This window comes from Schistocerca gregaria, chromosome 8 (genome assembly GCF_023897955.1).
Source record: "Schistocerca gregaria isolate iqSchGreg1 chromosome 8, iqSchGreg1.2, whole genome shotgun sequence".
In the NCBI taxonomy this organism is placed as follows: domain Eukaryota; kingdom Metazoa; phylum Arthropoda; class Insecta; order Orthoptera; family Acrididae; genus Schistocerca; species Schistocerca gregaria.
In genome coordinates, this window is record NC_064927.1 from 198,345,435 (window position 1) to 198,365,012 (window position 19,578).

At 45.7% G+C, this 19,578-nt stretch overlaps 1 protein-coding gene and 1 non-coding gene across 3 annotated transcripts in view; both read left to right on the forward strand.

Annotated features, from left to right (window-relative positions):
- Positions 1-19,578, forward strand: part of LOC126283953 (high affinity copper uptake protein 1-like) — a 1,096,589-nt gene that overhangs the window by 607,579 nt on the left and 469,432 nt on the right. The gene's annotated exons all lie outside the window — the stretch shown is intronic.
- On the forward strand, positions 5,059-5,133 carry Trnas-gga (transfer RNA serine (anticodon GGA)). Its single transcript has one exon. It is a non-coding gene; the product is annotated as a tRNA-Ser (tRNA).

Sequence of the window (19,578 nt, forward strand, 5' to 3'; positions counted from 1 at the left end):
TATACTGTTCATAGATGACATCGCCGTCGGGGAAGACATCCAGCGTGAAGGGATGCAGGTGGTTCACAACTGTCAGTCAGTCCTCGATTATTACCACAAGTCCCATGCAAGCGCAGGAGAATGTGTCCCACAGTGTTATACTGCTCCCAACAGCCTACGGCTGCGGCGCACTGCACATTTCGAGCCGCTGTTTACCTCGATGACGGCGTTTTTGGAGACGACCACCGAATATTTCATCCGAAGAGCCAATTGCTTTTCATTTATCGACTTTCGAATCCCGATGGTCCCGTAACCAGTGCAGTCGTAACTGATGACGTCGTTGGGTCAACATGCGAAGATGTAGGGATGGTCTGCTGCAGAGCTCCATGTTCAAGAATGTACGATGAAAATTATAAATAAGTCAGAAAGAAAAATTTGTTGAGTCACGCATAAAACACGTAAACTGATGACTCAAAACATTATGACCACCTGATTAATAGCTTGTTTCTTTCGAGTCCTACACAACGTTCTGAAACAATTGTGCGTGCATCAGCAATGTGCTCTTTGCAGAGACGTCACTGATCTATCCTTCTTCACAGAGCAGGCAAGCCTCCGAGCCCTACGTTCTGTGAAGAGCCGTGGACGTTCAACCATTTAGCTGCTAGAGGTAGTTTTTGTCATTCTATCTCTTTCTGTAGAAGCTCACGACAGTAGCACGTGAGCATTCGACCACTCTAACATCCTGTTATGTTCGTTTTCTTAATAACAAGCAGCCCTTTCAGCTTTTTGTTTAATTGACTTCAGTGTTCTTTTAGTTTCAGGGTGTGAAAGTTTCTAGTAAAATTCATGATGTACTGGTCACAGAATTGAGCTTTGTACTTAAAATATTTTAACTCAAGTTTTTCTTCATTAATTTTTAGAACAGGGAAGGCACTGATATTCTTGTCGCAACAATGTGCTTTCTTGTTATTAACGTTTTGAAAACCTTCCAGCTCTTCATTGGGAGATTCTTTGGAAAGCAAGATACTTGAAAACGCAACCACTACATTTTTCTGAAGCCTTTCAAGAAGTACTTGTGATAACCATTGAGTGAACTTAAAAGGGGAGGCCACGGCGTTGGGGGTCACAGATTTACTTCAAAGTTTGTACACAGTTAGTAGGCCATTACAGCAACATGACGTGCAAGTAATAAGGTGCACACCTATGGCAATTCCGAGAAAATCGGGAGAGAAGTTTTACGAGTCTATTATAGAGCTTAGGTATCCGTGAGTAGGTGCCCGACGTTAGAGATCATGGTAGTCAAGTGGAGGCGGCAAGCTAGTTCACCGTGTTTGGTCAATGTTAGCTTCCCTTCGTAATGAAAAGACTGAGTGAATGGATCTATGATGAACTTGAGGGAGTGACATGGGACGTCAGCCCGTGGTAAATGCAGCGAACAATGATGAACAAAGATAAAAGAAAAGGTGTTAGCGTTAGAGCGTCGCTAGATGAATGTGTTTGAGGCGACGGTTCGCCTCCAGCTCAAACTTAATTTTTAATCTATATCATAGGAAGAAAGAGAAATTTTTCCATTAGAAACTCTGAACATTCCTAGTAAATGTGATAAAACTGCGTTCTTTCAGTGTAGTAGGTGCCGTTTCAATTTATGTTTTCGAGAAATTTGTGGCATGACTAGAAGAAGGGATCGGTTGGTAGGGCATATTCTGAGGCATCAAGGGATCACCAATTTAATATTGGAGGGCAACACGGAGGATAAAAATCGTAGAGGGAGACCAAGAGATGAATACACTGAACAGATTCAGAAGGATGTAGGTTGCAGTAGGTACGGGGAGATGAAGAAGCTTGCACAGGATAGAGTAGCATGGAGAGCTGCATCAAACCACTCTCTGGACTCACTACCACAACAACAACAACAACAACAACATGCCTGTAGGAGAAACACCATCCTCCAACGTGTGATATCAAGAGCACGTCCGACAAGTAATTTTGCATCTGGCTCATCTTCACTTACTATAATATTGAATAACGTCATTTGCATTATTATTTATCTAGGTTTGACTTACGCTTTCCAAGCCTGTCGTCGTCCATGAAAATTTAATTAAAATAGTAAATAGACAAATAACATAGGAAATTCACTACAGCTTCATGAAAATGCACATTTTTTTCTTTCATTATATTACCTCCTCGATGTCATATAAATTAAAGAATGTGACCAGTGATGAGGAAAATATTGATTAAAAATTAAGTGTTAGTAGGATTCGAACCGTCGCCTCATCTGTGACCCTTTTCCTCTGCGGAAACGCTAAGCATTTGATCACAATCACTTCTTAGAGCCTGTACCTTCGCACAGATACTTCAGTTACGTAATAAGCGTATAAAACTTCTCTTGCGGTTTTCCCGGAATTGCCAGAGTAGTGCACCTCACTACTAGCGTACTATGTTGTTTTAATGGCCTACTAGAGGTGTACAAAGTTTGAAGTAAACCGTGATCGTAACGTCGTAGCCTCTCCTGATTAGTGTGATGAAATCCTCGTCAGTCGCCTGGAGTATCTCATATTTCCTGCTGGCTTTGGGAATGAGCAATGGCCACTTATCAAGTACAAAAATCCCAAGGATTTTTCCCTTGAAACCTTCTTAATGTTGAAATGTTCAAACGTGTGTGAAATCTTATGGGACTTAACTGCTAAGGTCATCAGTCCCTAAGCTTACATTCTACTTAACCTAAATTATCCAAAGGACAAACACACACGCACCCATGCCCAAGGGAGGACGAACCTCCGCCGGGACCAGCCGCACAGTCCATGACTGCTGTGCCGTAGACCGCTAAGCTAATCCCGCGCGGCACCTTCTTAATAATTACAAAATCTTGGTCGCATTCCACATAGCAATGACGAGAATTCATGAATTAGTACTCTACAATTTCAGTGTGTGTATTAAGATTATGTAACGCCACAACTTTACATTGTATTTACTTTTATTTTGATCTGCAGTATTGTTACTGAAAGCTGTGATGTGTTTAACTAATCTTGTTAACGGAATCATCGGTCGGTTCTTGGTAGAACAACATTATAATAAATGAAAAGCACCAGTTTGCTTTTGTTCTACAATATTACTTTTATTGTGTTAACCGGTTTTCGGTTTACAAGACCATCTTCAGACATATTGTAGAACAAAATCAAACTAGTGTTTAACTAATGTCGGCAGCCTACTTACGTAGAGTAAAAGACAGGAAGCAATATCGGGGCGTCCACGAGCAGCTCGACCGTCAAGCCAAATGTATATTGCTGCAACTCTAAGGGCTAAATCGTGAACACAAATATTGTAGGTCAGTTGGTGTCTTAGATAATAGGCTCTGCTGCAAGAAAATGCAAGTGTAGGGAGAGTCTTCCTTAGGTAAAAACATATTGCTATTTGCGAACTGTCATGTTTTGAACTTTATTTTGCTCTATATTTTGCTCCTTTAATGGCCTTGACTTCAAATGAAATATATCTTAGCAGTTTTCTTTTCAGCCAGTAGCTGTGAGCACCATATTGTTTTGTTATTTGCATCTGTTGGTAACACAGATTCGTAGCTGCTTAACTACTGAAATCTACACGCAGCTCCGAAATTAAAAATTTGTAACTAATAGCCCTTGGCTCGTAAGGGTCTCAATTTGTATTGAGAACTTCCGTGGGCACTGTGGAACTACATATTATCTCCTCCAACGTACATCTCGCAAAGTGACCACGATGAGAATATTCGAGAAATACACTACTGGCCATTAAAATTGCTACACCAAGAAGGATTCCAGATGATAAACGGCTATTCATTGGACAAATATATTATACTAGAACTGACATGTGATTACAGTTTCACGCAATTTGGGTGCATAGATCCTGAGAAATCAGTACCCAGAACAACCACCTCTGGCCGTAATAACGGCCTTGATACGTTGATACGCCTGGACATTGAGTCAAACAGTTCATCAAGAGTAGTGACTGGCGTATTGTGACGAGCCAGTTGCTCGGACACCATTGACCAGACGTGTTCAGTTGGTGAGAGATCTGGAGAATGTGCTGGCCAAGGGAGCATTCGAACATTTTCTGTATCCAGAAAGGTCCTTACAGGACCTGCAACGTGCGGTACTGCATTATCGTGCTGAAATGTAGGGTTTCCCAGGAATGAAATAAAGGGTAGAGCCACGGGCCGTAACATATCTGAAATGTAACGTCCACTGTTCAAAATGGCGTCCATGGGAACAAGAGGTGACCGAGACGTGTAACCAATGGCACCTCATACGATCACATGAGGTGATACGCCAGTATGGCGATGACGGATACACACGTCCAATGTGCGTTCACTGCCATGTCGCCAAACACGGATGCGACCATCATGATGCTGAAAACAGAACCTGGATTCATCCGAAAAAATGACGTTTTGACATTCGTGCACCAAGGTTCGTCGTTGAGTACACCATCGCAGGCGCTCCTGTCTGTGATGCAGCGTCAAGGGTAACCGCAGCCATGGTCTCCGAACTGATAGTCCAAGCTGCTGCAAACGTCGTCGAACTTTTCGTGCAGATCCAGAATGAGATTTTCACTCTGCAGCGGAGTGTGCGCTGATATGAAACTTCCTGGCAGATTAAAACTGTGTGCCCGACCGAGACTCGAACTCGGGACCTTTGCCTTTCGCGGGCAAGTGCTCTACCAACTGAGCTACCGAAGCACGACTCACGCCCGGTACTCACACCTTTACTTCTGCCAGTATCCGTCTCCTACCTTACAAACTTTACAGAAGCTCTCCTGCGAAACATGCAGAACTAGCACTCCTGAAAGAAAGGATATTGCGGAGACATGGCTTAGCCACAGCCTGGGGGATGTTTCCAGAATGAGATTTTCACTCTGCAGCGGAGTGTGCGCTGATATGAAACTTCCTGGCAGATTAAAACTGTGTGCCCGACCGAGACTCGAACTCGGGACCTTTGCCTTTCGCGGGCAAGTGCTAGTTCCTGCATGTTTCGCAGGACAGCTTCTGTAAAGTTTGGAAGGTAGGAGACGGATACTGGCAGAAGTAAAGCTGTGAGTACCGGGCGTGAGTCGTGCTTCGGTAGCTCAGTTGGTAGAGCACTTGCCCGGGAAAGGCAAAGGTCCCGAGTTCGAGTCTCGGTCGGGCACACAGTTTTAATCTGCCAGGAAGTTTCTTTTCGTGCAGATGTTTGTTGTCTTGCAAACGTCCCCATCTGCTGACTCTGGGATAGAGACGTGGCTGCACGATCCGTTACAGCCCTGCGGATAAGATGTCTGTCATCTCGACTGCTAGTGATACGAGGCCGTTGGGATCCAGCACGGCGTGCCGTATTACCCTCCTGAACCCACCGATTCCATATTCTGCTAACACTCATTGGATCTCGACCAACGCGAGCAGCAATGTCGCGATACGATAAACCGCAATCACGATAGGCTACAATCCGACCTTTATCAAAGTCGGAAACGTGATGGTACGCATTTCTCCTCCTGACACGAGGCATCACAACAACGTTTCACCAGCCAACGCCGGTCAACTACTGTTTGTGTATGAGAAATCGGTTGGAAACTTTCCTCATGTCAGCACGTTGTAGGTGTTGCCACCGGCGCCAACGTTGTGTGAATGTTCTGAAAAGCTAATCATTTGCATATCACAGCATCTTCTTCCTGTCGGTTAAATTTCGCGTCTGTAGCACGTCATCTTCATGGTGTAGCAATTTTAATGGCCAGTGGTGTATGAGCTAATACAGAGGCTTACGGACAATCAATCTTCCCACGCGCCATTCGCGAGTGGAAGAAGAAAGGAGGAACCAGTTAGTCGTTTCGGACGTCCTCCGTCACACACAGTCAGCTGCCTTGCCGACTATTGATGTAGATAGAAATGTGGAGCATGCGAGAGTCATCTGGAGAAATTGATTGAGTACAGTCACAGCGTGGCACGGTCGGTAGAGCCCGCCATGCCAATGAGTCCCGTAATCGATTTGAGTGTGGCAGGTGGGGTAGCCCCCCCCCCCCCAAATCCCCGCTGCCGGAAGTTGGGTGGCCGGGAGACTTCCGGCGCAATCCCCGCGGCCAGGAGGCGCCATCGATCTGCGTCCCTCCGGACAGGCCGGCGCCAGATCACGTCCACGCCCGCTGCCTCTGTCTGCCTGCGATGCTACCAGCTCTGCGGTGTTTCCATCACCACCATCTGCAGCACTTACCATACCTTTAGGTATTACGGTTACTACACCGCAGAGCGTGCGGTGAGGTGCAGTGAACTAACCATGTGTGTGCGTGTAGGCTGTACATGGAGATATCCCAGACTGGTTTTATACAGCTCTCCGCGCCAGTCTGTTGTGTACAAGCCTCTTCATTTTTGCATAACTGCTGCAGCATTCAACTATTTGAACTTATATCTACAAGATGCGTCACATTTTATGTTATACCCTTCAAGAGATTGTGTAGAGGACTTACATTGCAACCCATGTCCGGAAACGTAAACCAACGCTGCAGTGCGTCAAAGTTACAGGCGCCGGCGCCTGTACATGTATGTACGTAGGTTTGAACTTAAATAGTGGCAACACTTCTGTGGAGACACTATGCAAATGAATCTACTATTGTCGCTGATAGCACACGTTGCTGACAAACCTACCTTACCTCCGAGCAAATGGACTCGCCCGGCCCACGTCACCGTCGTGCTCACAATCGAAGTAAACACAGTCACTTGTGGGCGAGCGGACAAACGTAACGGTGTCACTATGTTTTCGAAACAGGAACAACAGAGTTGGATCAAGATTGAATGTGCTAGAGGTCGTACAGCACGACAGTGTCATCAAGGTCTTCAAGAGGCAGCGGAGCGGTTCTAGGCGCTTCAGTCAGGAACCGCGCGACCGCTACGGTCGCAGGTTCGAATCCTGCCTCGGGCATGTATGTGTGTGATGTCCTTAGGTTAGTTAGGTTTAAGTAGTTCTAAGTTCTAGGCGACTGATGACCTCAGCTGTTAAGTCCCATAGTGCTCAGAGCCATTTCAAGAGGTAGGCTGGTAATCGGCATCGCCGTACAGAACAGTCGCACATTGGATAAAAGCCTTCAACGAAGGTCGGCAAACTGTGACAGACTGCATCGGGCACAGCGTCCTAGCATCTCTGAAGAAGAAATGCATGCTGTTGCCGGGTTAGTGGACAGTGATCGACGCCATACGATTCGTGAGCTCGCCCACGAACCGGATTAGCGCACACGACTGTGCTTCGCACCCTGAAGGAACGCCTGGGCATAAGAAAAATTGCATCACGATTGCTTCCGCATGGCTTGGCCGCAATGCACAAATCAATACGTTTCGACGCTGCTCAGACGCACTTGGAGCGCTATGAGAGCGAAGGAGAGGCTTTCTTATGCCGTATCGTAACACTGGATGAGACATGGGCCACACCGTACGAGCCAAAACTGAAAGGTCAGTCCAACAAATGGTGTCATTATGGATTGCCGCGAAAGTCGAAAGTGCATCAGAGCATCAGTATGGTGAAAGTTATGGTGATTCTCGTGTACGATTGTGACGGTGTTATCGTAACGCATTACGTTCCTCCACGGCAGACCACCATTGCACGGTATTACTGTTCCTTTTTGGAACATCACCTGCGACCAGCTTTGCGAAAGAAGCGGCGACACTTTCTGCGCAACCCACCCATCTTTTTGCAGGACAGTGCGGGGGCGCATACAGCGCAAGCTGTGGCTGCTCTGTTCGGTCGATGGGACTGGGAAGTACTGTGCCATCCACCATACTACCATACTCCTCGGACTTAAGTCCTTGTGACTTTGAATTGATTCCGAATATGAAGGAACCACTTCATGGCATTCGTTCCAGAGATTCGACAGGCAGTAGACCGCTCCATTCGCACCATCAACAGAACAGGCTCTGCTAACGGTATACCACACCTTCCACATCGCTGGCAACGGGTTCTACACATCGCTGGTGACTACTTTGAAGGATAGTAATAGGTGAAAACATGCAACTCTTTTGTATCGGTTGTGAGTAAATACACTCCTGGAAATTGAAATAAGAACACCGTGAATTCATTGTCCCAGGAAGGGCAAACTTTATTGACACATTCCTGGGGTCAGATACTTCACATGATCACACTGACAGAACCACAGGCACATAGACACAGGCAACAGAGCATGCACAATGTCGGCACTAGTACAGTGTATATCCACCTTGCGCAGCAATGCAGGCTGCTATTCTCCCATGGAGACGATCGTAGAGATGCTGGATGTAGTCCTGTGGAACGGCTTGCCATGCCATTTCCACCTGGCGCCTCAGTTGGACCAGCGTTCGTGCTGGACGTGCAGACCGCGTGAGACGACGCTTCATCCAGTCCCAAACATGCTCAATGGGGGACAGATCCGGAGATCTTGCTGGCCAGGGTAGTTGACTTACACCTTCTAGAGCACTTTGGGTGGCACGGGATACATGCGGACGTGCATTGTCCTGTTGGAACAGCAAGTTCCCTTGCCGGTCTAGGAATGGTAGAACGATGGGTTCGATGACGGTTTGGATGTACCGTGCCCTATTCAGTGTCCCCACTACGATCACCAGAGGTGTACGGCCAGTGTAGGAGATCGCTCCCCACACCATGATGCTGGGTGTTGGCCCTGTGTGCCTCGGTCGTATGCAGTCCTGATTGTGGCGCTCACTTGCACGGCGCCAAACACGCATACGACCGTCATTGGCACCAAGGCAGAAGCGACTCTCATCGCTGAAGACGACACGTCTCCATTTGTCCCTCCATTCACGCCTGTCGCGACACCACTGGAGGCGGGCTGCACGATGTTGTGGCGTGAGCGGAAGACGGCCTAACAGTGTGCGGGACCGTAGCCCAGCTACATGGATACGGTTGCGAATAGTCCTCGCCGATACCCCAGGAGCAACAGTGTCCCTAATTTGCTGGGAAGTGGCGGTGCGGTCCCCTACGGCACCGCGTAGGGTCCTACGGTCTTGGCGTGCATCCGTGCGTCGCCGCGGTCCGGTCCCAGGTCGACGGGCACGTGCACCTTCCGCCGACCACTGGCGACAACATCGATGTACTGTGGAGACCTCACGCCCCACGTGTTGAGCAATTCGGCGGTACGTCCACCCGGCCTCCCGCATGCCCACTATACGCCCTCGCTCAAAGTCCGTCAACTGCACATACGGTTCACGTCCTCGCTGTCGCGGCATGCTACCAGTGTTAAAGACTGCGATGGAGCTCCGTATGCCACGGCAAACTGGCTGACACTGACGGGGGCGGTGCACAAATGCTGCGCAGGTAGCGCCATTCGACGGGCAACACCGCGGTTCCTGGTGTGTCCGCTGTGCCGTGCGTGTGATCATTGCTTGTACAGCCCTCTCGCAGTGTCCGGAGCTAGTATGGTGGGTCTGACACACCGGTGTCAATGTGTTCTTTTTTCTATTTCCAGGAGTGTAGTTGCCACTATTTAAATTCCAACCCTCGTATATACAGGGCGATTTCGTGATGCCTCCTTTTCAGTGTTGATGGAGGCATATAACCGTATCAATTTGAGGTAAAGGTCCGTGGTTCGAAAACGAACGAGTCGAAAGTAATGAGCGTAAACCGTCCTAATACCTCTTGACAGCACAATACATGTACCAGTACTGTTGTTGCTAAGATGGTGGGATAGGCAACACTCAGATGTGTTAGTACTGACCAAAACATGAAAAAAGTCTACGTAACGTGGGCTCTGAGATTCATACCTGAGGAGCTGTGAGCACTTGTACATCTCCGCTAGTGTTAAACACATCTCCATTAGTGTGAAACACATCTCCTGTATTGGACAAGTGGTCGTAGCTCTGAAGGTACGCATTTTAGATTCTATGTTTCCTAGGAATTTTTCATTTTTTGGTCCATACTAAACCTCTAAAGTTGCCTACCCTACAATCTTAGCAACAACAGTACCAGTACATACGTATATTCCACCGTCAGAGATATCAGAACCGTTCTCGCTTATTACTTCCTACCCGTTCGTTTTTGGTACCGAGACCCTTATCTCAAATTAATACATTTAGCTTCCTCAATCATCCTTGAAAGTTTGTAACATCATCACAGAATCATCCTGTATATACATATGTTTACAGACTCCGGCACCTATAACATTTACACTCTGTTGTGTCACTAGATAACGTTTCCGAACATGGGTTCCTATGTAAAACTTGATCTACTAAGTCCCCTCTACAACCTCTAGAAGACTGTTCCGTGAATTGTGAGTACACTGGACTCGCATTCGGGAGGACGACGTTTTAAATTCCGTCTCCAGCCATCCTGATTTAGGTTTTCGTGATTTTCCTAAATCGTTTCAGGCAAATGCTGGGATGGTTTCTTTGAAATGGCACGGCCGATTTCCTTCCCAATCCTTCCCTAACCCGAGCCTGCGCTCCGTCTGTAATAACCTCGTTGTCGACGGGACGTTAAACACTAACCACCACCCACCACCGCGTGAATTGTGAAACACTTATTGGTATGTAGATACATTCTCTGCAAGCCATTGTACGATGCATGGCGGAGTGCTCCACATACCACGTCCCACTTCTAGTCACTTCCTTGCCTGTTCCACTTGCAAATTGAGCGACCATCTGTAAGCCTCCATGCGAGTCCTAATTTTTCTCGTCTTTGTGTTCCTTACGCGAAATGTTCGTTGGTTGCTGTTGAATCGATCTGCAGTCAGCCTCAACCGCCAGTACTTAAAATTTTCACAGTGGTGTCTCACGAAAAGGGCGTCGTCTTCCTTCTAGGGATTCCCACTTGAGTTCACGAAACGATTCCGCAATACTTGCGTATTGTTCGGACCAACCTGTAACAAACTAGGAGCCCAGCTCTGAACTGCTTCGAAGTCCTCCTTTGATTCCACCTGGTGGGGATCCCAAACAATCGAACATTACTCAAGAATGGCTCGCTGTAGTGTCCTACATGCGGTCCCCTTTACTTAGCAGCGCTACGCTCACATATTTTAACGACCTGTCAATGTCAACCAGGACATTACTAATGTCTTAACGGAATGTTAAGAGCTGTTTTTCGTACTCATCTGTATTAACTTATTCTATATTTAGAGCAGGCTGGTATTCACCACAAAACTAGAATTTCTGTCTAAGTCGTGTCCCCCTACAGTCACACCTTCCCCTACACCACAGTGTCGACAGCAAACAGGAGAATAAGAGCCGTCCTATCACACTTCCCTGGCGCATTCCTGCCTACAGATGTTAAGCCGTGGTTTCACCCCGTAATCTTTACACCTCCCACGCCCGCCCTCCCCCCTCCCCTCCCCCAAACATCACCACTCTTACATTCATTACCTAGCAGATGATTTTTCGATTTTTTTGGGTTTGTCGTATCAACTGATCCCTTCTTTTTTCAGGTTATGCCACAAATTTCTTTTCTCCCCATTTCTCTTCAGTACTTCCTCATTAGTTATCTTATCTACCCATTTAATTTTCAGCATTCTCCTATTCTCTTCTTGTCTGAAGTGTCTGTCGTTGACGTTTTTCTTCCGTACAAGGCTGCTCTCCAGGAAAAAACCTTTGGAAAATATTTGCTATCATTTAGAGTTATTTCCAGTGTTAACAACTTTCTCATTTTCAGAAATGTTTTGTTTGCTCTTGGTAGACTGCATTTTGTATCATTTCTGCTTCTGCCACCATCACTTATTTTCCTACCGTATAAAACACCTTGTCTAATGCTCTTAGTGCCATGAAACTACCTGGCAGATTAAAACTGTGTGCTGGACCGAGACTCGAACTCAGGGCCTTTGCCTTTCGCGGGCAAGTGCTGTACCAACTGAGCTACCCAAGCACGACTCACGCCCCGTCCTCACAGCTTTACTTCCGCCAGTATCTCGTGTCCTACCTTCCAAACTTCACAGAAGCTCTCCTGCGAACCTTGCAAAACTAGCGCTTCTGGAAGAAAGGAGTTCGAGTCTCGGTCCAGCACACAGTTTTAATCTGCCAGGAAGTTTCATATCAGCGCACACTCCGCTGCATAGTGAAAATCTCATTCTGGAAACATCCCCCAGGCTGTGGCTAAGCCATGTCTCCGCAATATCCTTTCTTCCAGGAGTGCTAGTTCTGCAACGTTCGCAGGAGAGCTTCTGTGAAGTTTGGAATGTAGGAGACGAGACGCTGGCGGAAGTGAAGCTGCGAGGACGGGGCGCGAATCGTGCTTGGGTAGCTCAGTTGGTAGAGCACTTGCCCGCGAAAGTCAAAGGGCCCGAGTTGGAGTCTCGGTCCAGCACACAGTTTTAATCTACCAGGAAGGTTATGTTTTCTACTCTAATTCGCTCATCATCACAGGATTTAATAAGAATACATTCCATTACTGTTGCTTTGCTTTTGTTGTTTTTCAGTCTATAGCCCCATTTTAAAACGCTGTCCATTCCGACCAACTGCTCTGCCAAGTCTGTTCCCTCTTCTGCCAGTCTACCCAAGTCTCTCGAGACTTCAAAGTTTCACTTTCTTCTTCCACCATGAGCTCGCTCTTTCCTGTCAAGGTATTTCATGTGATGTACGTGGCAGAAAGTACAGGGCGGTTATAATCAACATTTATATGTTTATGTTTATGGAAAAAACACGAATAAACCCTTGGAAGAAACAAACTTTAAATTCCACATGAGAGGGAAACATTTGTGAATTCAGTACCATATTGACGGTCCAGGTTACAAACTTTGTTCATTGAGACGACCATCTACATCCACGCCCGCCTGGAACCGCACCAGATATCACTCTACTGCTGTCCGAAGTATCTCAGGTGGGATATTGGCTTCCTCCTTCGCTATGCTCGTCTTGAGCCTCCAAAGTGTGTTAGTGTCCCGTTGATGAAGCCTGTCCTTCAGGTAACTATTAACAACGCAAATGCTGCAACGCATAGTCTGAACATCGTTCCTATAATGTTACCAACCCGTATGGTAAATAGTTTTCCGTCTACATTGGATCAAGTAGTAACAGCTCAATTATAGTAAACCTGTAGCATGGAGTATGACTTTCCGGAGAGCACTTTCTCGTTGTTGTAACTGTAACCCATTCCGTATCTCTCGTAGCACCTGCTACTGGAGATTGGTGCTTTCTCCGTTACACTTTCGACCATACTAAATGAAACCGCGACGGTCTAATAAGAATCCCACATCGACGAGCTGTCCTCTGTATTCGATCAATGAGGGTTTTGTAAGTTCCCTCATTCGTTGATACTTTAAGGTCTTTCGATGAAGCTGCCTGACATCCGCTTTGCCATAACATTTACAAGGTCGTTCCACTTTTGATTGAGAGTCAACTGCCAGTCGCTGGATCAAACCTCGGACTTCTGCAAGCCTTCCTGTATTTCACTTTTGGCGATTTTGATGGCTGTGCTTTAGCTTTTTTCCCTCCTCAAACTTCTGACGGGTGTGATGCCGTCCAACAGCGTCTTTACTTCAGAGTTGCACTTAAACCAGACGTCTCTTCTTCGTACCTAGTGCCATAAGTTTACCTACATTCATTTTCTGGAACTAAATTATTAATCGTACATACTCGTTCTGATGGCATAGGTACTAATACTACGGTTTCCTATTTCGACTAGTGTAGAAAGAACACTACAGCTTGTAATTAGAAAATCAGGAGGTAATGACTCATCTTGTTTATATAAAGCTTATATGTTGGTGAAAATTGCTACACTACTGGCCATTAAAATTGCTACTCCAAGATTAAATACAGATGATAAACGGGTATTAATTGGACAAATATATTATACTATGACTGACATGTGGTTACATTTTCACGCAATTTTGGTGCATAGATCCTGAGAAATCAGTACCCAGAACAACCACCTCTGGCCGTAATAACGGCCTTGATACGCCTGGGCATTGAGTCAAACAGAGCTTGGATGGCGTGTACAGGTACAGCTGCCCATGCAGCTTCAACACGATACCGCAGTGACTGGCGTATTGTGACGAGCCAGTTGCTCGGCCACCATTGACCAGACGTTTTCAGTTGTTGAGAGATCTGGAGAATGTGCTGGCCAGGGTAGCAGTCGAACATTTTCTGTATCCAGAAAGGCCCGTACAGGACCTGCAACATGCGGTCGTGCATTATCCTGCTGAAGTGAAGGGTTTCGCAGGGATCGAAAGAAGGGTAGAGCCACGGGTCGTAACACATTTGAAATGTAACGTCCACTGTTCAAAGTGCCGTCAAGGCGAACAAAAGGTGACCGAGACGTGTAACCAAAGACACCCCATACCATCACGCCAGGTGATACGCCAATATGGCGATGACGAATACACGCTTCCAATGTGCGTTCACCGCGATGTCGCCAAACACGGATGCGACCATCATGCTGCTGTAAACAGAACCTGGATTCATCCGAAAAAAATGACGTTTTGCCATTCGTGCACCAAGGTTCGTCGTTGAGTACACCATCGCAGGCGCTCCTGTCTGTGATGCCGCGTCAAGGGTAACCGCAGCCATAGTCTCCGAGCTGCTAGTCCATGCTTCTGCAAACGTCGCCGAACTGTTCATGTAGATGGTTGTCGTCTTGCAAACGTCCCCTTCTGTTGACTCAGGGGTCGAGACGTGGCTGCACGATCCGTTACAACGATGCGGATAAGATGCCTGTCATCTCGAATGCTAGTGATACGAGGCCGTTGGGATCCAGCACGGCGTTCCGTATTACCCTCCTGAACCCACCGATTCCATATTCTGCTAACCGTCATTGGATCACGACCAACGCGAGCAGCAATGTCGAGATACGATAAACCGCAATCGCGTTAGGCTACAATCCGATCTTTATCGAAGTCCTCCTTACACGAGGCATCACAACAACGTTTCACCAGGCAACGCCGGTCAACTGCTGTTTGTGTATGAGAAACTGGTTGGAAACTTTCCTCATGTCAGCACTTTGTAGGTGTCGTGACCGGCGCCAACCTTGTGTGAATGCTCTGAAAAGCTAATCATTTTTCCTATCACATCATTTTCTTCCTGTCGGTTAAATTTCGCGTCTGTAGCACGTCATCTTCGTGGTGTAGCAATTTTAATGGTCAGTAGTTTAGAAATGTGTGTAAATTCAACATATTGACTGCAAACACGCTCAAACAATATCTAATTTATCTCGTTCTTGTCCAATAAATACACGGCCACGTTGCTGTTTCATAAAGTATGTAACAACAGACCTGTTACAGTTGCACTACATACGTTTGGCGACTAGTTTCGAACCATCTGCGTTATTCTCAAGCCATCCGTACTGAAGTTGCTCTGAAAGTGCACGGTGTTAATAACGAACATCAGATTGTCAATACTTGCTTTACAAAGTAATCGTAGATGACTGTCACAATCAACAAGTGGCTGCTTAACGAGTCAGAATCAAACTCTCTGGCTTGCTACGTAGACACAAGTTGATAGTGACAGTCGTCTAAGGTTACTTCGTACTACATGTATTGAGGTTTTGATGTTCGTCATTAACATCAATCACTTTCGGTGCCGCCTTAGTAGGTCTGGCTTGAGATTGGAGCAGCTGGTTCGAAACTAGTAGCCAGACATATACGGTAGAACTGGATCAGTTGATACTGGGTGCTTGCCGCGGGTGCACGTCGATGCATTTCCCTTATTTCAGCAAGAAAGTAAGAATTTGTCAAGATTTTAGTTTTTAATACACCGTAATATTATATAGCATGTCAATACTTTTTCGCTTTTCCGTGACTTAGATTGTGAATAGTTACGGAAACGTATATTTCAGGACTGTTGGCCCTAATATTGGTTCTACTAAAGGCAGATGGAGAAAAGATTTCAAAATGTTACTAACAAAGTAAGAAATGATCGATATTGTGTCAGAAAATGTTCTATAGAGTTTAATATTCCAAGAAAAGCCCTAGGGCGATATATAGGAATCAGCTGTGATTCTAAGACTGTAATGGGTCCAGGATTCTGTTTGGATTTAGCCAACTAGGAACGGCTTATGTAGTTTCCTATAATATTCTCTGCAAAAGTTACGTAACAAGTAGTTGCCGCACGGGATTTGCCGAGCGGTCTCAGGCGCTGCAGTCATGGACTGTACGGCTGGTCCCGGCGGAGATTCGAGTTCTCCCTCGGGCATGAGTCCCATAGGATTTCACAGACATTTGAACATTTTTTTAACAAATAGTTTAATAAAACGTTAATATTATTGCATGTTCTTTTAAAACCATTTTGTCTTTGTTTTTAAAGTGTTTTCCCAGCTGGCCATCTACCCATTGTGTGTCTGGCCATCTACCCTGATACAAGGGTGAGATGGCCAATTGTCATATAAAAATTTAAAAAAAAATTCTCGTTAGTTAGAGATCTGGTCAGACTTCCTGAACGAAGTCTTGTTTTGTCTTTTATGAATATAGAGAGTAATGTATGTACATTTCTCAGTGATTTTTGTGTATTGGGGTTCGTTATTGACATCTGAAAAAGCATGGGCGTCTATCCTGTTTTGTCCTATGTAGTGCAACCTTAGCAGATTTGATAATAAACTCTCCATGAAATATTAAAAATAGGTTACTGGTTCTGTATCAACAAAATGTTGAAACTGAAATATGTCGTTTTTGTGGTATTTAGCCCGAAGAATCATTTGATACAGCTCTCCATGCATGTCTATCCTGTGTAAACCTCTTCATCTCTATCGCACCCTACATAAAAAAAATGGCTCAAATGGCTCTGAGCACTATGGACTTAACATCTGAGGTCATCAGTCCCGTAGACTTAGAACTACTTAAACCTAACTGACTTAAGGACATCACACACATGCATGTCCGAGGCAGGATTCGAACCTGCGACCGTAGCGGTCGCGTGGTTCCAGACTGAAGCGCCCAGAACTGTTCGGTCACAACGGCCGAAGGACCCTACATTCATTTCAACTTGCTTACTGTTGTCATGTCTCGGTCTCCCTCTAATATTTCCACCGCCCCCCTCCCCCATACACACACTTCATTCCACCTCCAAATTAAATTATATGTTGCCTTAGGATGTATGAAACGATCCCTTCTTTTAGTCAAGTTGTGCCATAAATGCAGTTGAATAAGTTACCTCTCCTATAGTGTCCCTTTATTACGTTGTGTCTCAATGTTTTTAATACATAAAGCTCCTCTCTCTGCCATGACAACTACAGGGTGATTTTTTTCCACCGTCTACAAATTCTAGGGATTGATCGCTGAAAGGAAATGAAACAAAAAAGGTCTAATTAACTTGTGTCTGGAAATGCATGGATTCCATGCTAGAGTCAATTTATTCAATCATACTTTGTTACAGAGACTGCGCTGTACCAGCAGCCAAATTTACAGTATGCATGGTTTCACGCTAGAGGGTGGTACTGCTCCTCATATATGTCAGGCCCTAGCGCCCTCTCTTGCCATAGTAATAGGTAATGTTGTATCTGATTCACTTCTCTTGCTTACTTACGTTGTCGTGGATGTGATACAGCGTTGTACACAATGGTTTCGCATTCGAATCGAGGACTTGCCGACAGTGTGTTTACTTACGGAAAGGCAAATCGTAACCGGCGGCGGGGAGCAAGATTGTGTCAGGAGACTTACCCCGCCGACATTCAATGTTCGCAACATTGTTTCTCCGTTTGTCTGAGACTGGGCCGGTTCAGGAAGCACGAAATCATGAAGGGCGTATCCGACACGTGCGGACACTAGATTTGGAGGAAAATGTGGTTAACGCTGTGGAAGGCGACCGCCGTGTCAGCACCAGGCAGTTGACTCGCCAGTACAGAGTAAGCCAGACGACCGTATGGAACATTCTCCATGACAGTTGTTAGCACGCTTATCACTTACAGCGTGTGCAGGACTCACTAAGGACAGACTTTCCACATCGGGAGCAGTTTTGTCACTGGTTTCTTCACCAGGCAACCACGATTTCGAGATCTGTGACATCCATCCTATTCGTAGGTGAGGCCACCTTAACGCGGAGTGGTATTTTCAACTTTCATAACAGTCATCTGTGGGATACTATGTAGAATCCCCATGGTATGGTGACAGCGAATGATCAGCATTGGTGCAGCCGAAATGTGTAGGCGACGATATTTTGGACCAGTCTTCTTTCCACGTTACCTAACAGGCCGAAACTATCGGCGTTTCTTGGGGGTGACTTTGGCTCCCCTGCTGTAAGAAGCGCCATTGATGATCCGAAGAGTTACGTGGCTGCTACATTATAGTGCTCCAGCCCACTTCGCCGTTAACGTGTGGACGCATCTCAGTCGTGTCTTCCCTGGTCGATGGATGCAATTTCTGGTTATGGGGCCATCTCAAAAGTATCGTGTATGCAGTGCCCATTCCAGATGTGGAGACGCTGGAGTAGCGTACTCATGCTGCCTTTGAAACTGTTTAAATGCAGCCTTACAGCCTTATCGATGTGAACGTATGAGACAGAACATGCTAGGGCGCATACACGCATGCGTTGTGGCACATGGAAATCATTTTCAACAGATACTGTAACTGTGTTTGCATGGTACAGCGCCTTTACACCGCACGCGCTGCAACAATATGTGATTGAGTAAATGGTGTCTAGCATGGCAACCATGCATTTCCGGACGTAAGTTCATTAGGCCTTTTTTGTTCCGTATCCTCTCCTCGACAATCCCTAATGGAGAAAGTCATTCTGTATAATTACACGTTTGTGGTACATATCAACGAAAAGTGCTTTTCTTCCTTTGGCGTAGTTCGCTTTACATTCATAGCAGCAGCAGTTACTGTTCATTGATGTTACTGATGAATAAACGTGCAAAAACAGGTAAATAAGTGTAATAGCAAAGTTTGAGTCTTAACTCAGAGTTAAAAAAATAATCTACGTTATATATGAGTCACGCGATAACTTATGTTTAATGTTGGAAACACAGCATAATCAATTAGGTAAGAAAAGCGCAGCAACAAAAATACAGATAATAATTATCACGTCGTTAGTCGTAATGATTTACTTCGAAGTCGGGACAGGTGTGTCATTACTGGTCTTTTCAATATTCTGAATATTCGATATTCTGAGAACATACGCCTCGGTACATTTTCATGAGTGTACAAAAACTCCTCTGTCAAGAGCGCTCAAGCAATGTGCTGCCTCGACGCTGTAACGCTGGTATTACAAATATTCAACTTGTAATTACTGTCCAGAGCCTGGAATGAAGAATAAATCGCCAGTCTATAAATCTCTTGCTTCGCATATGAACGCCATACAAACTGCATTAGTACCTGCTGACTCCAGACTGGTATAAACGCTCTGAGCAAATTCGCTTTTTTGCACGGCTAATTGCAACTAATTATGCTTCTCTTAATATCGATACAACTCGCCTGTCCTACATGGCGAACCGGCAGTAATAATCCGGTTTGGACTGCTCTGCAGATACGTTCAGCGTAATGGCTTCTTGGTGTCACTGTTCTGTCTCACGCAGAAAATAAATAGGTTCATCATTCCGTCTTAGGTACTTGATCAAATGATGTTGATGTTGATACTATCTTTGTATATATCTGCACACATGTCGTCTATAAAAAATTCGCTACCTTTGATATACCCATCATTCCCTGTGCAGAAAAATTAATGTACGACACATAAATGGTTTTAGGGTTCCACACTGCAATCAGTAAAAATGGATCTCT